Below are 14,580 nucleotides of genomic sequence, written 5' to 3'. Positions count from 1 at the left end.
CTCTTTTCATTGGGAGTGGTTCCTCTGCTTCCTCATGCTGCTCCTATCTCTCTGGCACTGTGGCTTAAGGAGTATCAGTTATCTATTGTGGTCCTTAAGGAGTTTAGGTATTTATCTAAAGCCTATAGAGGAATAAAACTTTAAAAGGGGGGGAGAGGGGGGGAGAGGGGGAGAGAGAGAGAGAGAGAGAGAGAGAGAGAGAGAGAGACAGAGAGAGAGAGACAGAGAGAGAGGGAGAGGGAGAGGGAGATAGAGGGAGACGGAGAGGGGGATAGGGGGAGAGAGAGAGAGACAGAGACAGAGACGGTGGGAGGGGGAGGGGCGTGGGGGAGCCGGATTTTAAAAGAATGGAGGAAAAAAAGGTTTGAAAACAGTGTACAAGCAATAATAGAAGAGCAAGTGGAAGCAGAAGAGCGATCGAGTTGAGACGTCTTCTAAAAGCCTTTAAAAAATAGAAAAGATCAGAAAATAAAACACAATTGTTTCAAAAGTAAATTTTTAAAAGGTAATCGGAAATAGAACAGATTTTAACAAGAGATAAAACACAGGATTTGAAAAGGAGGGAGAAAGAAAAGGTTTGAAGACACTGTGTAATCAATAATAGAAGAGTAAGTGGAAGCAGAAGAGCGATCGAGTTGAGACGTCTTTTAATAACCTTAATAAAAAGGAGAAAAAAAAATCGAGAAACGATATCTGAAACCTGTAAATAATCAATAACAGGAGATCTAAACCAAGAGAAGAGAAAAAGGAAAGGGGGTGGATGTTTAAAAATAAGAAGAATAAAAAGATTTTCAAGGAAACATTTAAAAGGGATTAAAACCGTCAACGTAGACGACTGTTCAAAAGTCAAGGTTAAAAAGGTAACAGAAGGTAAAACCGATAGAAGAGAGATTAAAAAAGAGAAAGGAAAAGGAAAAAAAAAGGGGGGTGGGGGAAGGACGTGTTCCCGGCACCGCGGTCGGATGCTGCGTTCCTCCCGGGAAGGAGGGTGGCTGGCTGGCTGGCCGCCCGCCCTCTCCCGGCCCCGGTCGTTCCGCTGCTCTGTGCGGCTGTGTGCTCCGACTCGGGTCGGCGGCGCTCCTCTCCGTAGGTGGGCTCGGGGAAGACCGTGGAACCGCCCCGCCCCTAGCTGCGTCCCCAAACTCGGCTCCTTCTTAGTCATGGTGGCGCGAGTTCTCTGAGGTACCGGGGCAGAAATATCCTATCTGCCTCGGGCTGTAAACGAATCTCAGTCCTGCCTAGAAGGCTGCGGAGCCCCCGGGTGCGGATTCGAGTCTCGGCCCCGCCCCCGCCCGCATGCTGCACGCCAGAGGCTATGGCGGCTGTGGCTGCGTCCCGCCTCTCTTCTCGCGAGAAGCGCCGGTGATGGCGCCGCGGATCTGAGGAGACGGAGGCTACGGCGCCCCTCCCCCCAGGGCACACCGGCCGTGTTGCTTTGCCTTTCTTTTCCCGTCATGTACGGGGGGGGGGGGGCGGGTTGTTCTGCTCTGTATCCCCTCCCGGCCGCCGCCCTGGTCCTCCGCCCGGCTCGTGCGGCCTGTCCCGGCCCCTGGCTGCTGGCCTGCGACTCGGGCTGGGTGTCGCGGGGACCCTCTGTGCCCGTTTCACTTGGATCGGTCGGTCAAGGGGTGCTCTGGGTAGATCTGAGGCTCGGGGGCGCCCCCTCCGTCCCGTCGGCCTCTCCGTTGGAGAGGGGCAGTTTTGGCGAACGAGCCCTATTCCTCCTCTGCCGCTCCCTCCCCGCGGGACCGGTCCCTCCCGCACTGTTTTGCTTTTTACTCTTTCTTTTCTCCTTTTCTCCTACCAGATTTTGGGCGTCTTTGTCTTTCGAAGAGGGCGGTGTTCTGTCGGAGTTCCGCAGGTGCTCTGATTGGCCGAGTGGGTCCGTCGATGTGAGTTTTGGTGTATTTGTGGGAGAGGGTGAGCTACGAGTGTCCTTCTACTCCGCCGTCTTGCTTCTCCGCGGGTTATTTTTGAAGAGTAGGTGCTGGGGATTGAACCCTGGGCCTTTATTTTTTGCATGCTAAGCACGAGCTGTACTGCTGGATCTCTAGGCCCTCCCCACCGCAACACCCCTCCCCCCCTTTCCCACCGCCTCCATAGTACTCGATGAATCTCCTGACTAGATATCTATGCTTCCTTGGAATGGGGCCGTCCGTTTCTTCATCGGATGGATGGACGTCTGTGGATTCATCTCGTTTCTCTCCACTGCGGTGGGTGGCATCGGGGCGTGGGGTGGGGTTGAGTGGCGTGGGCTGGGAACTGTTCTTCACGTGTAGAGGTGGAGCGGAGCGATGAGGATGGTGACTTTTTCCCCCGAGTGCTCACGCCGGGTGATGGAGGCCTGTGGTCTCACTTGGAAGAGGACTCGGGTGACTGGAACAGAGCCCGTGTGGGGTCGTTGTGGAGGGAGGAACTCCACCCCCCAGCCCCAGCCCCAGCCCCGGCACTTGTACCTCATCGAGGGACGGTCGGCCGAAAACAAATGAAAGCTGTCAGAGGTGGGGGTGGGGGTGGGGGTGAAGGGGTGGGTGGGTGGGTGGGTGTGTGTGTGTGTGTGTGTGTGTGTGTGTGTGTGTGTGTGTCCCCGTTCCCCGTACCACAGTCCCTGGTCGAGGCCCCCCGAGCGGAGAAACGCACGCCAGGCCGTCCGTGCTCCTGGTTGTCCGGCCGCGTGTCCCCGCCGCCCAGAGATCCCGAACCGTCCCGCTCGCTCCCCTGCCGGGTGCCGTGTGCCACCTGCCTGTCGGCCGGGCGCTATTTTAGACACTGCGAAGAAGTCGGCCGGACGGCCGGGCCGGGCCGGGCCGGGCCGAGCCGAGCCGAGCCGAGCCGAGCCGAGCCGAGCCGAGCACGTCCAGGCCGAGGTGGGTGGTGCTGGGTTCAGAGGAGTGGGGTACAAGCGGGAGGCGGGCGTCGATGGAGGGGAGGGGGAGGGTGAGGGGAGCAGGGATGACGATGGGCTGGGGGGCTTGGCGTGTGGGGTGGGGGTGGGAGGGATGGTAGCCATCCTATGACTTTCTCTCCTCACCCCGCCTTTGGCAAGTCTGTTAGAGTGACGAGGTTGTGCTGGTTTCTGGCTGGTGCACACCATAGTGATTGTGTTCTTCTTTTTCCTGGTCTTTTTCAGGAACCCTCGTCCCGAGGGACTGAATCTAGTGCCCTGTGCTGCGCGGTACGACCTAGGGGTCGAATCTGCCAGGAGAGGTCTTACAAGGATCTGGAGGATCCTGGAAAACTGCTACCATCCGGAATCCTACATGGATATTCAAGATCTTGCGGATGGATGGACGGACGGAAGACGGATCGAATGGAGGCCCCGCCCCATCCCCTGGACCCCTTGGCCCAGGAGGATCGTGATGGGTCTGGAAAGGACTCTTCCGACGAGGGTCTCGGGATGGACTTTCTCGGTCCGCGGAAGGTGTTTCTGCACAAAGAGGAAGAGAGGGGCGTTCTCGGCCGGAGAGCCCGAACCGCCTCCTTTCAGGGATCCGCTCCAGTCTGGGTCGGGGTCGGGGTCAGAACGCGACCACCGACGGCTCCCCTCCCTCGTCTTGGCTCTCCAACTTGGGAAACCCTCCTCCCTGCCCCCTCACCCATCTTCTCGTCAGCCTGCCTCCAGCTTCCCCGTGCCAACTACCTCTCTCATGCTGCCGGACTTTCCTCCCCCTTGGGCCGCCAGGAAGCTCTCCCACTCCTCCACGTGCTTTGGCTTGGAATCCCTGACAAACACAAGCGGTGCTGGAGGGCGGGGCCGGGGGCAGTGGCAGAAGGACTCCCTTCATCTTATGGGAGCGACTTTTATCTCCATAGGTGGCGATTGAGAAAACACATAAAATCACTCAGAAGAATACCCATGTGTAGTCTCCCTGACCTAGATCCGTGTCTGTCTGTCTGTCTGTCTGTCTCTCTCTCTCTGTCTCTCTCTCCATTTCGCTATTCTGTGTGTGTGTGTGTGTGTGTGTGTGCGCGCACGCGCGCGCGCGTGTGCCTTTCTGTCTGTCTCCCTTGTCTCTCTTTCCTCTCCTCTCCCCTCCTCTCCTCTTCCCTGTTCTCCCCTCCCTTCCCCCCTCACCCCTCCGCTCCTCTCTTCTCCCCTCCCCTCCACTCCTCTCCTCTCCCCTCGCCTCCTCTCACTTCCCCTTCCCTCCCCTCTTTTCCCTCCTCTCCTTTCCTGTCCTCTCCCCTTTTATCCCTCCTCTCCTCTGCTCGCTCTCTCTCTCTCTCTCTCTCTCTCTCTCTCTCTCTCTCTCTCTCTCTCCCCCCTTCCCTTCCCTCCCTCCTCCCTAACCCCCCAACCCCTACCTTCACAGGGCCTCATAGATTGCAATCGGTTTCCATGAAATGTGATGAAGAGGGAATGAAGTTTAGAATGATATCCCCATGCCATCGAAACCTTCTTCCCCAGGGACAGCGAGTTATTTGTGGTTGTGTTTGTTTTTGTTTTTCTTGTTGTTGTTTTGGGGTGCAACGAGGGCACAGGAGGCGTTGGGAGTGAGGGTGATGTTTCTCTTTCTGTCTGTCTCCTCCTTAGGAAGGATTTTAAGAGGAGGGAGGACTCACAGAAATCTACCATCTCGTCTCGTACTGCAGCTGTGTTTGAGCTTCCTATACGATCTGGGCGGAACACTCCCCACCCTCACCTCAAGCCGCCATCGCCGCCCCCTCAGCCCCCAGCACCCCCGTCCAGTCCCGCGCTTGGGGTGGTGGTTGGGCATGGGGGGATGTTGGCGGGGTGGTCGTTGGTGGGGGTTGGGGTGGTGGAGGAAACCAGAAAACAGACCACTGTGGCACGTGGCTGACTGGGGCTTCAGGGTGAAGGAGGATGAATAAAATGGCTGGAATTAGGCTAACGGATTGCTTCGTTTTTGGGCGGGGGGGGGGAGAGGAGGGGAGGATCATTAGGTCATTCATTCATTCATTTGCTTGGGGGGGGGGGTGTCATTCGGTTTCTTATGCTCGCCCTTAAAACGGTCGACTCTTCTGACTGACCGGTTGCTGCTCACGGTTCCAGGCCCGTTGTTGAAACTGGAAGCTATCGATCTTACTGTTTCTACTGTATTTCAGTCATTGCAAGTCATCATCGTGCTGGGTCTCTGAGTCCTTCTCCGAGGAGAAGGTCGGTCGGTCACGGGACTACTGACCTGACAAAATAGCCTGAGTGACCAAGAAGGCCACACCTTGAGTGCTTATGAGATAATGAGATCTAACCGCCAGCCTCTATAGAATGGGTCACCTGGGAGGCATCGTGACACCATGCTGAGTCTTCTGATGAGAAAACGATTCTGTGGATGGTGATCGATGCTTGATTGTTTGAGCTATGGCTCTAGAACCACCCCACCCACTCCATCCCCAAGGTGGGTACACAGTTTTGAAGACGCTAGCCTGCTGTGAATCCCCTTTGCCCGGCAGAGCGATAAAATGACCTCTTTTCTTCTAAGCTCCAAGGCCTTGTCTCTGGATTCTTGGGCTCATCGGGGACGGGGGCCGATCTTTCGGCAACAAGCGTGCTTCAGAAACAACGGATGCCCGAGAAGGACACTCTGCCTCTCCCTCTTCTTCCGGGCCTGAAATGGGGAGGAAAAAATATCGCTTCCCCTGGAAGCCGGAGTCCAGAGCCCGCCATCCGGAGGGACTTCTGGCTTGGCCTTCTCCTGGGGTGGGGGGAGGGCACGCCACCGCACGTGTTCTTTGTCAACTCCCCGTTTCTCTCTTCTCGAGTTATCTCTTTGGGAAGGCTCCCACACTGGATGAAAACAGACAGACAGGCTGGTATCTCTCCCTACCCCACCCTTCGCCCCCCAAATGACTGATCTTCTGTCCCATCAAAATCACCACTTGTTTTCCAACGTGGCTTTCTTGGATCCTGGAGGACTGACATCAACTTAGAGCCAAGATGGGCACAGAACTGAAGGACCTTCTCGGCTGGCCTAAGAAGTCTGTCATCGTGATGTGGGAGGTATTCTTCGAGGGACCTATCTGACTAAGTGCTTGACGGCCTTTTGGACTTTGAACCAACTTGGAGATAGGAACTAGGATGAGAGGGCCCCCGAAATAGCTCAGCAAACTCTTCTCCACCCTTAGAAGAGAGACAGACAGATAGACAGACAGACAGAGAAAGAGAGAGAGAGACAGACAGACAGACAGACAGACAGACAGACAGACAGTGTGTGTGTGTGTGTGTGTGTGTGTGTGTGTGTGTGTGTGTGTGTGTCTGTCTGTCTGTCTGTCTGTCTGTCTGCCTGCCTGCCTGTCTGTCTGTCTGACGGTCTGTCGGTCTGTCTGCCTGCTTATTGTAGGAACTCTCTGTCAATGGAAGTATAGTTGACTTACAATGTTGTGTTCATTTATGACGTACGGCATAGTGATTCACTTATTCACACACACACACACACACACACACACACGTATACTTTTTCAGGATAGGTTATTACAAGCTATTGAACATAGTTCCCTGTGCTAGACAGTAGGACCTACTTGTGTACCTAGTTTGTATAGGGTGGTTTATATCTGCTAATCCCAAACTCCTGATTTATCCCTCCGCCTTACCCCGTTCCTCCACCCTACCCTGTCCCCTGTGTTAACCATCGGTTTCTTTTCCATGTCTGCGAGTCCAGTCTGTTTCTGTTTTGTAAATAGGTTCCTCGGAGTCTTTTTAAAATGGAGTTATTTATGTATGGATGGGTGTCTTGACTTACTTTCAGATCCCACCTAGAAGTGATGGCATAGGATATCTGTCTTTCCCTGGGTGACTGACTTCACTAAAACTATGGAACGCTTCACGCATGGGCGTGTGTCGTCCACGTTCAGGGGCCGTGCTGATCTTCTCTGGATGGTTCCCATGTTAGTCTATGTGCTGTGGCAGCAAGCGCTTTCCTTAGGGTTTTTGTCTCAACCTGAAAGCCAGCCCGGAGACTGAAGGTCTTCTAGTTGCCTCCACTATCTGCCTAGGACCCTCTCCACGAATGTTTCCCATTTTCTCTCACCCTTTTGCCTTGGCATCATTGAGTACGAAAACGCTCCGTCTCCTGAAGCCCTGCAGACGGAAGCTGGACAACGGGAGGTAAACGTCAGAGAAATGGCCACAACAGCTCCTGTGGAAACCATCCTCGGGCCTGTTTTCGGGGGAGCCGCTCAGAGAGTTGAGCCGAACACCCCAGGACATCATCAGAGGCATTTCAAACTGCTCGAGCCGTTTCGATGACCCCGATGTGTGGAAATCTCCTACCAGACTGACCCCCTACTCCCGGCCCTGAATCTGGTTTCTCATCTGCTCCGACGATTCACCTTTGTGCTGTACTTTGGTTGTCCACACAAGTGCCTCTTAGGCGATACCTGACTGCTTGCTCCTTAGGCCTAGCTTCAGAAGCCCATCGACACCACCGCCTCCTGAGACGAGATACTACAACTGTTTCCTTGAACAGACCTGTTCTCAGAACTAAGAAACTGGGTCCATGAAACGCAGGCCCCCTAGGAAACCATTCCCTCCCTCCTGCCCCCAGACCGCACGCACGCACGCACGGACGCACACGCACACGCACACGCACAGTCAACAGCCCAGCTTTTAATGTGTAAAACTTCCAGGGAAGTTACAGAATAGGGAAATGTTGGGGTCCAGAGTAGGCTGCCCCAAAATGCAAGTGCCCGATGGATTATGCTGAATGAAAGGGACTTCACAAGTGGCCAAGGGGGAGGGTATAGGTCAGTGGTAGAGTGTGTGCTTAGCAAGCAAGCACAAGGTCTTGGGTTAAATCCCCAGTACCTCCGGTCAAAAATAAATGCATAAAATCGAATTCCTCTCCCCGCCCGCCCCCCAAAGTATACACTGCTGTATGTCAACTGTGTCTCAATAAAACTGGAAGGAAAAAAAGGAAAAAAAAAAAAAAAAGCATGATTTAACAAAAGAAAGAAACAAACAAAGAAAGAACTGCCCGAGGCAAGAGGAACACTCTGTCCCTCCTTTCTGCCTCCCTGGAAGCAGGGGAAAAAGAATTTTTTTTTTTTTAAAGTCTCCCATCCCAGAGGAATCTATCAAGTCAGAGGTCTGCTTCCATGCCCTTCCATGATTCTCAAACGGTTTAGTGGGGTTTACCCAGGTTAGGAAAAGGAGGGGACTCCTTTGGCCTGAGACCAGGCGAGATTCTCCCCCCTCCCTCCCGCCTCCCTCCGTGCAGTTGGGACGGGGTGGCCTAAGGGTGGGGAAATTGAAACCAAAAAACAAAAGCCGTTCAACGGAGAGGAGCCGGAGGCCAAGTCAAAGGCTCTGACCTGAGCACAGAGCTTTCTGCATTTGAATGAAGCGATTGAACGAGGCCCTGCCGAATGGATCCTCCTGACGTCCCCGCCCCCGCTTCCAGGAGACAGTCCAGTCGATTTAGGACCCGATTTGGGACCGATCGGTGGAGGAGGCCTGGGCGGCGGCGGCAGTGGCGGCGGCGGCGGCGGCGGCGGCGGCGGCGGCGGCGGCGGCGGCGGCGGCGGCGGAAGCAGCGGCGGGGGGCGGGGGGGGGGGTGCGCGGGCGGGGGCGGGACCAACGGTCGCTCCAGCTCTGCCTGCCTGCCTGCCTGCCTGCTTGCCTGCCTGCGGGGCTGAGGCCTGAGGGCCACGCTGGTTCCTGCCACTCAGGGAAACTTGTGCGGGTGTTGCCGAAAGATCGCCCTCCCCAACCCCGTCCCTGACGAGCCAAATAACCCAGAGACAGGGTCTTAGAGTTTAGAAGAAAAGAGGCAGCTTGATTGCTTTGCTGGGCAAAGGGGACTCACAGCAGGCTAGTGCCTTCCAAACTGTGAACCCGTCTTGGGGTTGGGGTTTCATGCTTCTGTGGACGAACAGGTTGGAGCATGAAAGGGAATCACAACAGGCGGGAGCATAAAAGGTGCTCATGATCAACAAGGGTCTCTGATACAACTTCCTCCTAAATCTGGATGAGTGTCTGGTAACATGGGACCTCCTGGTGGTCTAGTAGGTCATCAGCCCGTGACCTTCTTTCTCTGGTCAGACTCACCCGGCGGCACCAGCGCCATGGAGGAACTCGGGGTGGGGGGGGTGGGAGGGGGGCTGGTCGTTCTCCTGAGCTTATCCTCCCGTGACTCCCTTCCTGGGGAAAGACTCAGACGTCAAACATGATTGTCAATTTGAACGATCAGAGGAAGGTCCAATCAAACAGTTAGAATCGACAACTTTAGCTGCTTTGAACAGTGGGCCTGGGGCTGGGAGCGGTGTCTGGTCAGTCGAGTTTGCTGATCGTTCTAAAAGCAAGCAGTAAGCATAAAGCCAAAAATTGGCTTAGCCTAAGTGCGGCCACTTCATGATTCCTCCTTCACTGGGGGCCGAGGCGCGGGGGAGGGCGGGGGTGGGGGACACGACTGAGGTGGCGACGAACTTCTCCGTGAATGCTCGGAGCCGAACTGCTCTCTGGGCCTAGGTCCAAAAAAGGCCTGAGTCTCAGCTATGACAGGTTCTCTCTCTTTCTGGGCACATGGACTGACTCGCCCCGCATCCTCCCATCCTGTCAGACCCTTCGGACACGCACCTCCACCCGAGGAGTTCTTTGGCCTCGTCCAGAAAAAACAAACACACGCACGAACAAAACCAACCGAGCACACAGAAACCCTGATGATCTCCTTGGACCCCATTCACTTCGGAGAGTCCCTCTCGTAGAAATCCCCTCAGCTCGATGATTTCACCATAGCCGCCTCCCTTTCTCTGCCGCAGTGACCCCCACCCCCACCCCCACCCCCACCCCTGCGTGGGCCCTGTCCCTCTACCTATCAAAAACCAAACCCCAGGAGAAAAGAAAATCAGAATGCTGCTTTGAGCCACTGGATCTGTGAAAGGAACCAAACAGAAAGCCGAAATAACCAAACCAGCCGAACACCAAAAGCGAACAGACAGATACCCCAGAAAGAAGGGCACGCTGACCCTGGCCCCTTTCCTTCCTGGAATCAGGACATAACGTAGATCTACACCCCACCCCCGACCCCACCCTCCCCAGATGTCTTCTTTATGCCGGAACGAGAGTGACGTTCTTAGTGTCAATGGTGCTGTTTTGGAAACGACAGGCCAGCCAAGAAACAAGCACCACTCGGAGGGTTGGAGTACTCAGATTTCTTACGCCGGCGGGCTCAGAGGGGCTTCTGCTCCTAAGCCCTGAGCACCCCCAAGACGTGCACGTGAGGTTTTATAGGGTTAAGTACAAGCTTGGGGTATTCGGCCAATAGGCACGCGATAGCTTTAGCAACAACATTATCACAAGAGTAGAGGCAGTGAGGCGGCAAACCGACATTTCAAGGCCAGATATGTCTCTTTGAAAATCCAGCTGGCTAGCAAAGCATGAATAGGGAATCAGCAAACCGACACTTCTTAATTTAGATTTACGAGTTAGCCCAGCAGACCTCAGATCAGGAATCCGACACTTGTTACACTTAGATTTGTGACTTAGCTTGTTAGCCCATCTGGGCTTTTCCTTCACAGTGTAAAGCGGAGAAGGAGAGAATTCTGTACAAACAGACCTCGATGAAAAGAATCCTCATCCTCTTTTAGGCCCCCACCTCAACACACACACACACACACACACACACACACACACGCACACGCACACGCACACGCACACGCACACGCACACACACACGCATGCACGCATGCGCGCGTATAGTTACTCCTGTTCTCTCTCTCTCTCTTTCTCTCTCCCTCTTCCTTTATTACTGATGTTTTTAAAAATGTTTACTGATAACACAGAAAAAAATTGCTGAAGTGTTGTCCAGGAATGATACTCATTTTTGAAAACATGATATATATTGTAAAGGGTTTGGGCTCCCTTAGAAAAATCCCAGTCCAGGCACGATTGTATAGCACCTCTTTTCACTTTCAAGTATCTCATTTCAGACAATAAAGTAGCCTGTCATCTTCCTTGTGCATGACGTTTGTAACTGGCACAAGTCAAACGGCACAAAATTCAGACCCAATCTCCTGATCCGTATGATTCTCATATTCTTTTTCTTTAGTGACCCCAGAAGCTATGGGTCTGTGCCAACCACCCGTGGCTGTTCACTATCCAGCATTTCTTCCATTATCTTTATGTTGTCCTGTTTCTTGGAAGTATTAGTGCAGCTACTTTTCCCGATGGTCTGTCTCTGTCTCTGTCTCTGTCTCTGTCTCTCACTCTTTTCTCCTTCTATTTTTGGGGGGAGGGGCATGGGTTTGATTAGGTAATTTATTTATTTTAACGGTGGTTCTGGGGATTGAACCCAGGACATCATGCATGCTAAGCAGGCACTCTAACGCTGATCTATATCCTTCTCTACACCGCCCCCCCCCCGACCCTCCAGCACCCCCCCCCTCCCCGGCCAGGGCCTGTCTTTGCTCAACCCAATAGAAGAGCATTTATGTTTTGCCAGTTTTCTGGGTCCTTCTTTGTTTCATAAAACTGAGAAGAAATACGTGTGGAAGTTCTCTCCTATGAATTGAACAGACTGAAGATCCTTTAAATAACCAAATGAGGTGGAAGTGCCGAGAGTACCATACGGGAACACACCGAGACACATCATCATCAAATTGACCAAAATTAAGGGTAAGGAGAAAATATTAAAATGAGCGAGAGAAAAGCAACAAATAACATACAAGGGAACTCCCGTAAGGTTATCAGCTGATTTTTCAGCAGAAACTCTACAGGCCAGAAGTGGGTGGCACAACATATTGAAAGTGAGGAAAGGGGAAAACTGACAGCCAAGAATACTCTATTCAGCAAGGCTCTCGTTCAGATTTGAGGGAGAAATCAAAAGCTTCACAGATAAACGAAAGCTACAAGATTTCAGCACCATCAAGCCGGCTTTACAAGGAATGTTAAAGGATCGTCTCAAGTCATCAAACCCTAAGAAAAGAGAACAAAAAGATGACAGAGAAAGGGAGGGAGGGAGGGAGGGGGGAGAGAGAGAGAAAGAGAGAGAGAGAGAGGGAGAGAGAGAGAGAGAGGAGACCTACAAAAGATGGCTTTGCCTGTTTAGGGTCTTCCGTTGTTCCTTATAAATTTTGAAATTGTTTGTTCTAGTTCTGTGAGGAATGTCGTGAGTATTTTGACAGGGGTTGCATGGAACCTGCGGATTGCTTTGGGTAGTGTGGCCATTTTGATAGTATTGATTCTTCCAATGCAAGAGCACAAGACAGCTTTCCATTTCTTTGTGTCATTTCAGATTCTGGAGTATAGGTAACCTCCTCGATTAAGTTTATTTCTAGTCATTTTACTGTTTTTGACGCAATGGAAGTGTTTATCCCAGTTATAAAATTCTGGTTTTTAAAGTGGAGGAGGGGAAAAAAAAAAAAAAAAAAAAGGAAAGGAAAGGCCACAAATGGCAAAATATCCTTCTTTATTATGGGTGAATTGTATTCCATTCCGTGTGTGTGTGTGTGTGTGTGTGTGTGTGTGTGTGTCCCCTCTTCTTTATCTATTCAAATATTGATGTGCACTTAGGATGCTTCCGTATCTTGGCCATTATAAATGATGTTGCTGTTAATAGCAGGGTGTGTGTATCTTTTTGAATTCATTCTTATTTTGCGGTTGGCTTTATTCCTTTGATAACTAGGTAAGTTTAAAAAGCTAAAGCGCTAAACCTTCCTGGAAACAATGAACAGTACGTATATGTAAATTAAAAAATATGTGTGCAGTAAAAAATTAAAAAATAAATAAATGAATAAAAAAGAAAGAAAGACAAGGAAATTAGCTATCAAGCCATGAAAGACATGGAAGAAACTTAGAAGACATCTTACTAAATCAAAGAAACCGGTCTGAAAATGTTACCAACTGGACAATTCCAACCAAAGGACATCCTGGAAAAGGCAAAGCTCTAGAAACAATAAAAAGATCGTGGTATCCAGGGGTTTGGGGAGAGGGAGGGAAGGAGGAATGAACAGATACAGCGTGTGGGATTTTTTAAGGCGATGAGATTATTCCGTCGGATACCATAGTGGTGGCTACATGTCATGATACATTTGTCAAAACCCATAGAACGTACGACATCAAGAGTGAACCGTCATGTAAACTATGGACTTTGATTGATAATAACGTGTCCATGTCGGACCATCAGTTTGACCAAATAGGCCACACTGATGAGGGATGTTGAGGGGAGGGGAGGATATATGTGTGGGTGGGGAGGGCTGTGTGAGAACTCTCTGTATTTTCTGCTCAATTCTGCTGTGAGCCTGAAACTGCTCTAGGAAATAAAGTCTATTAATCAAAAAACAAAAACAAGAACAAACACAACGAAACAAAACAAAACAGCCAAATGAGGTGAACCAGGATTCAGTCATCCAAAATGGAGCTGGACGGCCAGTGGGAGGAACTTGGTTGCAGACATAGTCTTGTTTCGGGTAGGGGCACGTTGTCCCCTCCCTCTACACATCTTGAGTCCTCTGGGCTGGACTGATCCAAAAATGGACCCCAGACGGATCGTTGAGCAGGAGCGACAGGGAACCTCCTGTCTTTCATTCAAGCACTCATGTGTCCCCGAAGCAGGCAGCTTTTCTCCGTTTTAGGACAAGAAATCAGCCCTTTGTGCGAAATGGACCGGGCTGAGAGACTTTGGTTTTGGGTGACCCGTCCGTGAAGAATCGAGACAGAGTTTGGGTTTTTGGGGGGAAGCCCCTGAAAGAAGTCACGAGGTTGGTTGGTTGGTTGGTTTCTCTAGGCTTCCGGGGCCTGAAGGCTCTCAGTGGGAGATCAGGGTGATTTCCTAAGTCCAGATGCAGGGAGGGCACCCTCCACGGAAGTGATTGATTTCCCGCTTTCAGGGAGACAGAAAGAAGAGTCTGAGGGTCCGGTCCCTCTTGCGTCTGCTGGCCCCTCGGCTTCTTCGGTCACTCTCATTTCTAACCTATCCGTGTGCCACGGAGGCACATACATGTTTGGGGTGGCCTCCCCTGGGTCCCGACACCGGCATCCATGGGGGGAGGGGGGGCATGAGTGGTCAGAACTGTATCGAGCTCAAGGGCGCCACCAACCGGTTTCAAAAACAAATCTGCCAGCAGCTGCTAGCTGCAGCCTTGTCGTTTCAAAGTTCCCGCCTTGCTCTTGTGGTGTTTTCTTTCGTTTCCCCTTCTCCACTTGCCCCGTGGGGTAGTCTGGTGACACACACTTCCAGTGCTTCTTTCTTGCATCTGTGTCTCCTGGGCTGCAGTCCTAAGAACCCCCCCATCCCCCCCGGCCCCCCCCCCCCAATAAGCTCGTTTCTTTACCCTCCACCAGGTCTCCTGGCTTGGGAATCTCGGTTCACACCATGTGTCTCGTGTCCTCTCTGAATTCATGGGCCCAGCCATCCACCCTAAGGAGACGGAGGGAGGGAAGGAAGGCTTTGACCTGGCGACCTTCCTTGCCGGCATCCTCCGGATTTCGGACCCTTCAGTGTGCCACCCGCCACCCGCCACCCGCCATACCACCCTCACCCTGAGGCCTAGCCCTCGGGGCTCCGTCCACGCGGAAACCTGAACGCGGACGGACGGACCTGGATGGCGGGCGGGGTGGGGGTGGGGGGTGGAGGGGCTTGCTTCATCACCGCCGGAACCGTGGAGGCGACCGAGACAGACGCGTC

General features: G+C 52.6%; 1 long non-coding RNA gene and 1 other non-coding gene across 2 annotated transcripts; one reads left to right on the top strand and one right to left on the bottom strand.

Annotated features, from left to right (window-relative positions):
- Positions 1-1,360: 1,360 nt before the first annotated feature.
- On the top strand, positions 1,361-4,853 carry LOC140692510 (uncharacterized). Its single transcript, XR_012068078.1, has 4 exons — positions 1,361-1,456; positions 1,808-1,892; positions 2,104-2,213; positions 4,535-4,853. It is a non-coding gene; the product is annotated as an uncharacterized lncRNA (long non-coding RNA).
- Positions 4,854-6,763: 1,910 nt separating this feature from the next.
- LOC140692521 (U6 spliceosomal RNA) lies at positions 6,764-6,872 on the bottom strand. Its single transcript, XR_012068089.1, has one exon. It is a non-coding gene; the product is annotated as a U6 spliceosomal RNA (small nuclear RNA).
- Positions 6,873-14,580: the final 7,708 nt, after the last annotated feature.

Source organism: Vicugna pacos, unplaced genomic scaffold (genome assembly GCF_048564905.1).
Source record: "Vicugna pacos unplaced genomic scaffold, VicPac4 scaffold_8, whole genome shotgun sequence".
Taxonomy (NCBI): Eukaryota; Metazoa; Chordata; class Mammalia; order Artiodactyla; family Camelidae; genus Vicugna; species Vicugna pacos.
This window is presented reverse-complemented; position numbering and strand designations above follow the sequence as displayed.